This window comes from Amblyraja radiata, chromosome 32 (genome assembly GCF_010909765.2).
Source record: "Amblyraja radiata isolate CabotCenter1 chromosome 32, sAmbRad1.1.pri, whole genome shotgun sequence".
Taxonomy (NCBI): domain Eukaryota; kingdom Metazoa; phylum Chordata; class Chondrichthyes; order Rajiformes; family Rajidae; genus Amblyraja; species Amblyraja radiata.
In genome coordinates this window covers 89,444-98,761 of record NC_045987.1, presented here as the reverse complement: position 1 = coordinate 98,761, position 9,318 = coordinate 89,444, and the positions used below count along the sequence as shown (strand labels likewise).

Here is a 9,318-nt window from a genome sequence, read left to right as displayed (position 1 = left end):
AAAAGTGGCATTATTGACTTTTTATCTTTATTCATTTGTTATATGAAAAGTATTAAAAGTTAAAAATCCGTCAGTAAAATTGCAAAATCGCCCATGGTTCTCAGGTGGGTTTTAACATGCAAAATGAAAACGCTTCTGAAGCTCCATTTACCATTTAAATAATCGTAAACTATCAATGCGTTTTGAAATAAATTTTACTGAGATGCAAGCTAAGGAATGGGAACGCCATGCACGTGCAACTAGAAGAGAGTATTAAAGCAGATTTGGTTGCAGCTCAAGCATCTATAGCTCTGCAAGTTGGTGGCGTTCTTGTGCACATTGTCTATCCTGCTCACAGTGGGTGCCCAAGCAGGATTGTTGACATCATTTCATGCTGCAGGCTTGTCTGTTATTAGATGATAAATAAATAAATAAGTAGTTTGGGTGATTGTGCAGGCTTTAAACAAGAAACATTGAGAAATATATTTTGGCAAATAATAAAATGTCTTGCTTTTGTCCAACTAACAGCTGACAATTATTCCATTTATCAATTTATTTTAAAACGCATTGATAGTTTACGATTATTTAAATGGTAAATCGAGCTTCAGAAGCGTTTTCATTTTGCATGTTAAAACCCACCTGAGAACCACGGGCGATTTTGCAATTTTACTGACGGATTTTTAACTTTTAATACTTTTCATATAATAAATGAATAAAGATAAAAAGTCAATAATGCCACTTTTGATGAAATGCAGCGAGCAAACGCGATAATTCCCGATATTTTCGATCTTTAAATCTCCACGGCAAATGTCCGCTAGCACTTCCGCTGTTTTGACACCTTCAGCTCCCTCTTGAATTTACCTTAGTTTCTATCTTTTGTTTGGACTGTAAATTTAGGTAGCTGTTCCTCACGGTCACCCCGACTGGCTCAGTTAATTGCAGCTCAAAACCTGGCCGTTTTCGATGTTTTTAACGGGTGTGAAAGTGCGTGTTTTCCCATTCACTAACATGCACCGGAAGTGACGCATGTACTCCAGTTAAAAGTTTCGGTCACGTGGGTGCGGAACTACGCTCCAGTGACCTTTAGTGAAATCACCCTATACTCTCCCACTTACCCGTGACTGAGGGTTCTGCCTCTGGGGCAGTGAATTCAACGCCATCCACCCACATTCCCTCATCTCACGCGAATCCACCCATCAACTGTTGTACACAGGGCAGCACCTGTCAGAGGTCCCGGCTTATCGCAGCAGTGCCTGGGCACACCAGCCACAAAATGTCACCCTTCTTCAGTCTGAAGGGTCTCAACCCGAAATGTCACCCATTCCTTCTCCCCAGAGATGCTGTCTGTCCCGCTGAGTTACTCCAGCATTTTGTGTCTATGATCGATGTAAACTAGCATCTGCAGTTCCTTCCTCACACAATAACCTCTCCCCACTCAGCTGCCAATCTGCATAGGTTGGCACATTGCCAGCTATTTGATGATGTTTTAAGGGTCTATCGAGATGGACCAAGTCTCCCTGGAGTCACACTCTTCCTTCATTCAGCCCATACTCTAAGGATGACCTCTCATTTGTCTGGGCAGAAATCCAGTTTCTGAAGTGGTTCCTTTCAGTATCACTTAGTTTCCATCATATAATGACCACAATTGCTACACTGAGCTTTTATCAGCTGTTGGTCAGAAGATGTGTCTATTGCTGCCCCAGGAAAGACAAGGGAGAAATAACCAGAGAAATATATGGAGAGAGAATGGAGAAAGAGAGAGGGAGAAGAGAGAGTCAGAAAGAAAGAGATACATAGGAGAGAAGGGCAGAGAGGGTAGAGAGATAGATGGATACACACAAAAATGGAGAGCAAACTCAGAGAGCGAGGTAGATTGAAGGAGAGTGAGAGAGAGAGAGAGAGAGAGAGAGGCAGCAAGAGAGAGGGAGCAATAGATTGAAGGAGAGAAAGGAGATGGTGAAATCTGGAACTGGTAACACAGTGGGCAAATATACAGACAGGAAGAGCCAGTGAGTAAAAGACCAACAAGCATGGAGGCAGAGATATGGAAACAAGATGAGACCAAGAGAGATTGCCAGAGACCGAGAAATACAGATGGAGAGTGTGAGAGGGAGAGGAGGTGAGGTGGGGGAGAAAGAGTGTGTGAGAATGTAAGAACGTGTGTGGTTGTGTGTGTGTGTGGGAGAGTATGTGTGAGAACGTGTGTGTGTGTGAGAGTATGTGTGAGTGAGTGTATGTGTGAATGAGTGTGTGTGTGTGTGAGTGAATGAATGTGAGTGTGTGTGTGTGAGTGTGATTGTGCCAACCTTTGTGGACCGGCAGCTGAGTGCGGGGAGGTTATTGTGTGAGGAAGGATCTGCAGATGCTGGTTTACATTGATCATAGACATAAAAAGCTGGAGTAACTCAGCGGGACGGGCAGCTTATCTGGAGAGAAGGAATGGGTGACATCTCGAGTCGAGACCCTTCTTCAGACAGAAAGTCGTGGGAAAGGGAAACGAGAGATGATGTAGAGCAGTGGTTCTCAACCTTTTTTCAGTGATGTACCCCCTGTGAAATATTTTTTCAGCCAAGTACCCCCTAACCAGCGCAAAAATATAGGCCTACATATGTAGGCCTATATTTTAAAATCTCACGTACCCCCTGGAGTGCCTTCACGTACCCCCAGGGGTACGCGTACCCCCATTTGAGAACCACTGATGTAGAGAACAAATGAATGAAAGATATGCAACAAAGTAACAATGATAAAGGAAACAGACCGATGTTAGCTGTGGCTAGGTGTGAACGAGAAGCTGGTGTGTGACTAGGGTGGGGGAGGGATGGAGAGGAATGCACGGATTATTCAAAGATAGGAATATCAACATTCATACTGTTATTCATACGAATAGTGAGTTCTCCAACCAAATAATGCCTGCGCTCCCCTCCACATCCTCAGTCCTCCCCTCCCCCATCCTCAGTCCTCCCCTCCCCCACCCTCAGTCCACCCCACCCCCACCCCTCCCCTCCCCCACCCTCAGTCTTCCCCACCCCCACCCCACCCCTCCCCTCCCGTCGGTGCAGGGTTTCCCACTGTGCACACTTACAGGTGCACACACGCGCGTGCACACTCCACACAGGCAGGCTGACAGATCCAACAATCAGAAGTGTCGTTTATTTAAATCTCTGCTCTCACAATAACCACAAACTACAGTGATCCTGAAAGACAAGAAGCGCCCACGATCAGACCTGGAACGGAATGAGGACCAGAATCAGGGCTGGGCCGGGCCGGGACAAACCCAGACCAGCCACCCACAGAGTATTCACTTCATCCCTGGAGGTGCTGATATTACATTCATGATCACAGACTGATTTCACCAGAACTGTTAATTGCTGGAGACTGGTCTCTAATCTGGGAGACAAAGGTCATTGAGACACAGCTCCAGCTGAGATTCTGGAACATTCCGCCAGGTCTGCGATACATTGGGTACATCCCAAGAGGCAGCATTTGCAGTCATTTATACCGGCCGTCTGACACAACATCACGAGAACAGCCCATAAACATCTGAAGCGGAAGATTAAGAAGTTAAAAACAGATCGAAGATCCTATGGGATGGGAGGAGGAAGTCGTGGGGAGTGAGGGGTGGGGAGTGAGGAGTGAGGGTGGGGAGTGAGGGGTGAGGGTAGGGAGTGAGGGCGGGAGGGCGGCGGGGCAGACAGGAGGGGGCAGGGGGGGGGGAGTGCCTTCTCCCGACACTAGGCAACCTCACACCCTATTCCGACTAGCCCCCGTGGAGGAGTGAGGGGTGGGGAGTGAGGGTTGGGGAGTGAGGGGTGGGGAGTGAGGGGGAGTGGGGATGAGGGGCTTGGGAGTGAGGGGTGAGGGGTGGGAGTAGGGGTGAGGGGCGGGGGGGATCGTGAGGGGTGGGGAGTGAGGGTGGGGAGTGAGGGGTGGGGAGTGAGGGGTGAGTGGGGAGTGAGGGGTGGGGAGTGAGGGGTGAGGGTGGGGAGTGAGGGGTGAGGGTAGGGAGTGAGGGGTGAGGGGTGGGGAGTGAGGGGTGGGGAGTGAGGGGTGCGGGGTGAGGGGGTGGGAGTGAGGGGGGGATGAGGGGGGGAAAGTGAGGGGGGGAGGTGTGGGGAGTGAGGGGTGGGGCGAGTGAGGAGGGTGGGGAGAGGGAGTGAGGGTGGGGAGTGAGGGGAGGGGAGTGAGGGGTGGGGAGTGGGAAGGGGGGTGGGGAGTGAGGGGGGGGATGGAAGTGGGGATGAGGGGGGGGAGGGGAGGGGAGGGAGTGAGGGGAGGGGAGTGAGGGGGGGGGACGTGAGGGGTGGGGATCGGGGAGGGAGGCGTGCAGGGCGTGGGAGTGAGGAGGGGAGGGGAGAGGGAGGGAGGGGTGGGGACGAGTGAAGGGGTGGGGGAGTGAGGAAGGAGGGGTGGGGAGTGACGGGGTGGGAAGGGAGGGGAGGGAGTGAGGGGTGGGGAGGGAGGGGTGGGGAGGTGAGGGGTGGGGAGGGGGAGTGAGGGGGAGGGGTAGGGAGTGAGGGGGGGGGGAGTGAGGGGGGGGAGTGAGGGGTGGGGAGTGGGGAGTGAGGGGTGGGGAGTGAGGGGTGGGGAGTGAGGGGTGGGGAGTGAGGGGTGGGGAGTGAGGGGTGGGGAGTGAGGGGTGGGGAGTGAGGGGTGAGGAGTGAGGGTTGGGAGTGAGGAGTGAGGGTGGGGAGTGAGGAGTGAGGGTGGGGAGTGGGGAACAGGTACGAAATGGTGGGGAAGAAGTGCGAGAGAAGAAGGTGTGAAGGGGAAGGAAAATATGGCAGATGAAGATTGGGAGAGCGGAGGTTGGGGGAGGGGGAGGTTGGGGGAGGGGGAGGGGAAGGTTGGGGGAGGGGAAGGTTGGGGGAGGGGGACGTTGGGGGAGGGGGAGGGGAAGGTTGGGGGAGGGGAAGGTTGGGGGAGGGGAAGGTTGGGGGAGGGGGAGGTTGGGGGAGGGGGAGGTTGGGGGAGGGGGAGGAGAAAGGAGAGCTGGGGGAGGGAGGACTGGAAAGAATTGGGAGATATGGAGGGTGAGAGATATTGAGAGCTGGAAATAGGAAGCTGGGAAGGAGGTGGAGGAGAGTGATAGGGAGGATGTACAGAGCGGGAGAGAGGTGGAAAGAGACGGAGTGGGGTGCAGAGGTGCAACAGGCTGAGCTTTACATCAGACCACTGACTGTTGTTGATTATTGCAGAGCCTTCTGGTCAGGGTCATCATTCCCCACTCCAGACAGAGTGAAGCTCCCTCTACACTGTCCCATCACACATTCCCAGGACAGTGCGGGGTAGACAGAGCAAATCTCCCAGAATTTCCATGACCCCTTTCACGTTGACAGGAGTTTCTAAAGTCCCTTCCATCCTCCCAAAGCCCTCCGGGATAGAAACATGTTATAGTTTAATAGGGAACTTGGATAGGTGACATTTCACAGAGTGCTGAAGTAACTCAGGGAGTCAGGCAGCATCTCTGGAGAACATGGATACGTGACGTTTCGTGCCCTGACCCGACCTGCTGAGTTACAACAGCACTTTGTGTCCTCAGGGAATTTCTGTGCTCTCTTTGAAATCATGAAATCGGTGTCATTGAGGGCCTTCAGCCCTTTGATGTTGCTCCACCAGTTAATACCATCGTGGCAGAGTTGTAAACACACTGCTGATTCCGTTCTACTCCAGGTATCTTTCCTCCCGTGGATCTATCCGCCTCTACCATGTCAATATTCAGGGATTCCCTTCTCACTGCCCATTGGGAACCAGTTACAGAGGCATCTCCTTTTTTAAACACTGACCCCTTGTCCTAGGACCCACACCCACCCTGCCAATGCCCTTCTCACTCTAATAAACTCCAGTGGGTACAGATTCATCCTGGTCCAACCTTTCCTCAACAGATGAGATGTGGATCATGTGCAGTCATAGGTTGGTTAACTCTGACATGATGTTGTGCTCAAACATTGTAGGCTGAACGACCTGTTTCAGGACTGTACTATTCTGTGTTATATAACCTAACATCCCAGGGACTAGTCTAGTAAAAAAGCTGTTGGCTTGGGCAGGTCAGGCAGCATCTGTGGAGGAACTGGACAGGTGACTTGTGACCCAAGACGAGGTGTGTCCATTTCCCTCCACGGATGCTGCCTGCCCCATTGAGTTACTCCAGCAGTTTGTTTATTGCTCAAGACTCCAGCATCTGCAGTCTCTTGTCTCCACCCTTCTAATGAACCTTTTTTGAACTGTTTGCAAAGCATTACCACGCTTCCAGTACTCCCAATGCCCATTGTAGCATAATTATAAGCTCCCTACTTTTGTACTCAATTCCCCTCATAATATTCAACTACATTGTGAAGCTTTCCTAATTGGTGCTGTAACCACTCTCTGTCCATTTGTGAATAGTGTAGCAGTACATCCACCAGTCTCTCTCCTTTAGCTAAAATACTTTGCTACAATTCCTGCTTCCAAATAGGCTCATGGGAACATGGATGGTCCAGACCAAATCTAGTATCTTTGGTCCAGGCTTAATGTATTATCTAAAATATTTCGCAGTCAGTGAAGCGCAATAATGCACTTCAGGAGATTTAGTTTAAAGTCTCGACTATGCATTCAAATAATTCCAGTTCGGCACAAAGTGAAGCTCCCTCTACACTGTCTCGTCACACACTCACAGGGCAGGGACAGCACCAGCTGACCCACTTTAACCTACGAGTAGCACTAGTTATTCTACCTGCCTGTCATTTCACAACCCCGTATTCTGGTTCACATTTACTACCACAAAGGCCTCATATTCTGAAACAACCTTTCATAGGCACTTTTATCACATGGATATTGACATCCATACATGTTGTTAAATTTGACCAGCTTCACCCTGCCTCTCCACCTCCCACATCTCTGTGTTCCCTTTCCATGGCTTAAAACACGGCACCAGGTGTGTTAAAACAGAGCTAGGGTGAGCAGTCGTGTTCAAAAGGGAACTGCAGATGCTGGAATATCGAAGGTACACAAAATTGCTGGGGAAACTCAGCGGGTGCAGCAGCATCTATGGAGATCTGAAGAAGGGTTTCGGCCCGAAACGTCGCCTATTTCCTTCGCTCCATAGATGCTGCTGCACCCGCTGAGTTTCCCCAGCAATTTTGTGTACCTAGGGTGAGCAGTCCACAGTTCCAGACTTTCCCTCACTTCCTTACAGCAGTCATGCCGCAAGAACAGAATCGATCAACTATCAATTTCTTCTTACAAATCTATCTATGGATCCACTATCGGTGGAGGTGACAATTGTTTCTACAATGTTTCATCCTGACTCACTTTGGCAACACTTTAAACATCTATAACCGTTTTAATGTGCCTGTCCGCTAGTCCATCACTGACCACTGCCCAGGGTCACTCACTGCCCACTGCCACTTGCTGACCACTGCCCAGGGTCACTCACTGACCACTGACCAGGGTCAGTCACTGTCCGCTAGCCCATCACTGACCACTGCCCACGGTCACACACTGACCACTGACCAGGGTCACACACTGGCCACAGGGAGGTTTCTTCTGGCAGAATTAACTGGTGATATCCAGACATCCCTGTAAATGATTGCCACTGCTTGTCGACTTTCTAACATTTTAATTTGCTTTTGTACCAACACTAAGCAGGACAGACGCCCACGATATCCTCCTGACGCCTTGTTATTTAGGTTTAGCTTCAGCACACTGGACAATACAGAGACCTGGTTTGAAAGTTATAGGTGATAAGTGATAGGAGCAGAATTAGGCCATTCGGCCCATCAAGTCTACTCCGCCATTCAACCATGGCTGATCTGAAGAAGGGTTTCGGCCCGAAACGTCACCTATTTCCTTCGCTCCCTAGATGCTGCTGCACCCGCTGAGTTTCTCCAGCATTTTTGTGTACCTATGGCTGATCTATCTCTCCCTCCGAACCCCATTCTCCTGCCCATAACTTCTGACACCCTGTACTAATCAAGAATCTATCTATCTCTGCCTTAAAAATATCCATTGACTTGGCCTCCACAGCCTTCTGTGGCAAAGAATTTCATAGATTCACCAACCTCTGACTAAAGAAATTCCTTCTAATATCCTTCCTAAAGGAACGTCCTTTAATTCGGAGGCTATGACCTCTAGTCCTAGACTCTCCCACTAGTGGAAACCTCCTCTCCACATCCACTGTATCCAAGGCTTTCACTAATCTGTAAGTTTCAATGCATTCCCCCTCATTCTTCTAAACTCCAGCAAGTACAGGCCCGGTGCCGATAAACGCTCATCCAATGTTATCACCATGACTGTTCCTGGACAACAGGTTATTTACTGTTTACAAATATTATCCAGTCTCATAATTAACATGATCTCAAACAGCCTCATCGTTGATTGTTCCACATCTGGTTGGTTGAACCTGTCTGGTGAAGATGGGCCAGACACCGAGAGGTCACTCTTTATATATTTACCTTCTTAATTTTTGTAGTGCTTTAAATTTTGCTAAAATAAATTATCTGTTTTCTCTCTGTAATAGTATTTCCCCGTCCCTGATATTCAACACTTGGGATTATCCAGGTATGGGTGACATTCTAGTTTACAATTTGATTCTTTGATCAGCATTTCCCTATGAACATGAGCTAACGTTTGATCACCATATCAATACATAGGCGGGGTGTGGGGGACTGGACAATAGCACTGGCTTCAATGGCTAAAATCAACGTTGGCAAATTCAGATCCAGCTGACACTGACCACCACTCTGCTGAACTCACTACCACTCCACACAGGTCCCCCCCCCCAGCTCTGGGTCAGGAGAGGGGTCAGGGTCAATCAGGAATGGGTGATAAATCCTTGCGGCACAATAATAGGTCAATGTGTGACCCACTGCCCCAGAGGGTGAAAGGTCAACATCTCTTTACGTGATCATTCTTGAGTCACATCAAGCGACCCCAACCCCTCCCATTGAAGCCCTAACCTAGAATACATTACCTCCCCTCCCCCCTTGGCTGTGTACTCTCACCTCCCTTGTCCCCACCCCCCTCACTCGCTCTCTCCTGCTCCTTGGCCCCATCCCATAACTTCTCCTCACCTTCCCCCCCTCATTTCCCTTCACTACTCGTCCCCTCCTGTCTGCCCACCGTCTGACCCTTCCCCCCTGCCCTCTGACCCTTCTCCCCTGCCCTCTGACCCTCCTGTGTTGAACATTCAGGGGCGTTTGCAGAAGGGTGAGAGGGAAATGGAACCCCCATGTTCCCTCCACCCAGGAATTCTCCAGGCAATCGTGAGCGGGCTCCACAGAGGCCACCCCCCCCCCCCCACAGATCACCATGTTCAGACGGTGGTCAGGGGTCAGTAGGGGGAGGGGGCAACGCCCCAACACC

At 50.2% G+C, this 9,318-nt stretch overlaps 1 long non-coding RNA gene across 1 annotated transcript; it reads right to left on the bottom strand.

The window, feature by feature from the left end:
* Positions 1 to 6,866: 6,866 nt before the first annotated feature.
* On the bottom strand, positions 6,867 to 7,762 carry LOC116991043. Its single transcript, XR_004416688.1, has 2 exons — positions 7,103 to 7,762; positions 6,867 to 6,905 (listed from the first exon to the last, which is right to left on the bottom strand). It is a non-coding gene; the product is annotated as an uncharacterized LOC116991043 (long non-coding RNA).
* Positions 7,763 to 9,318: the final 1,556 nt, after the last annotated feature.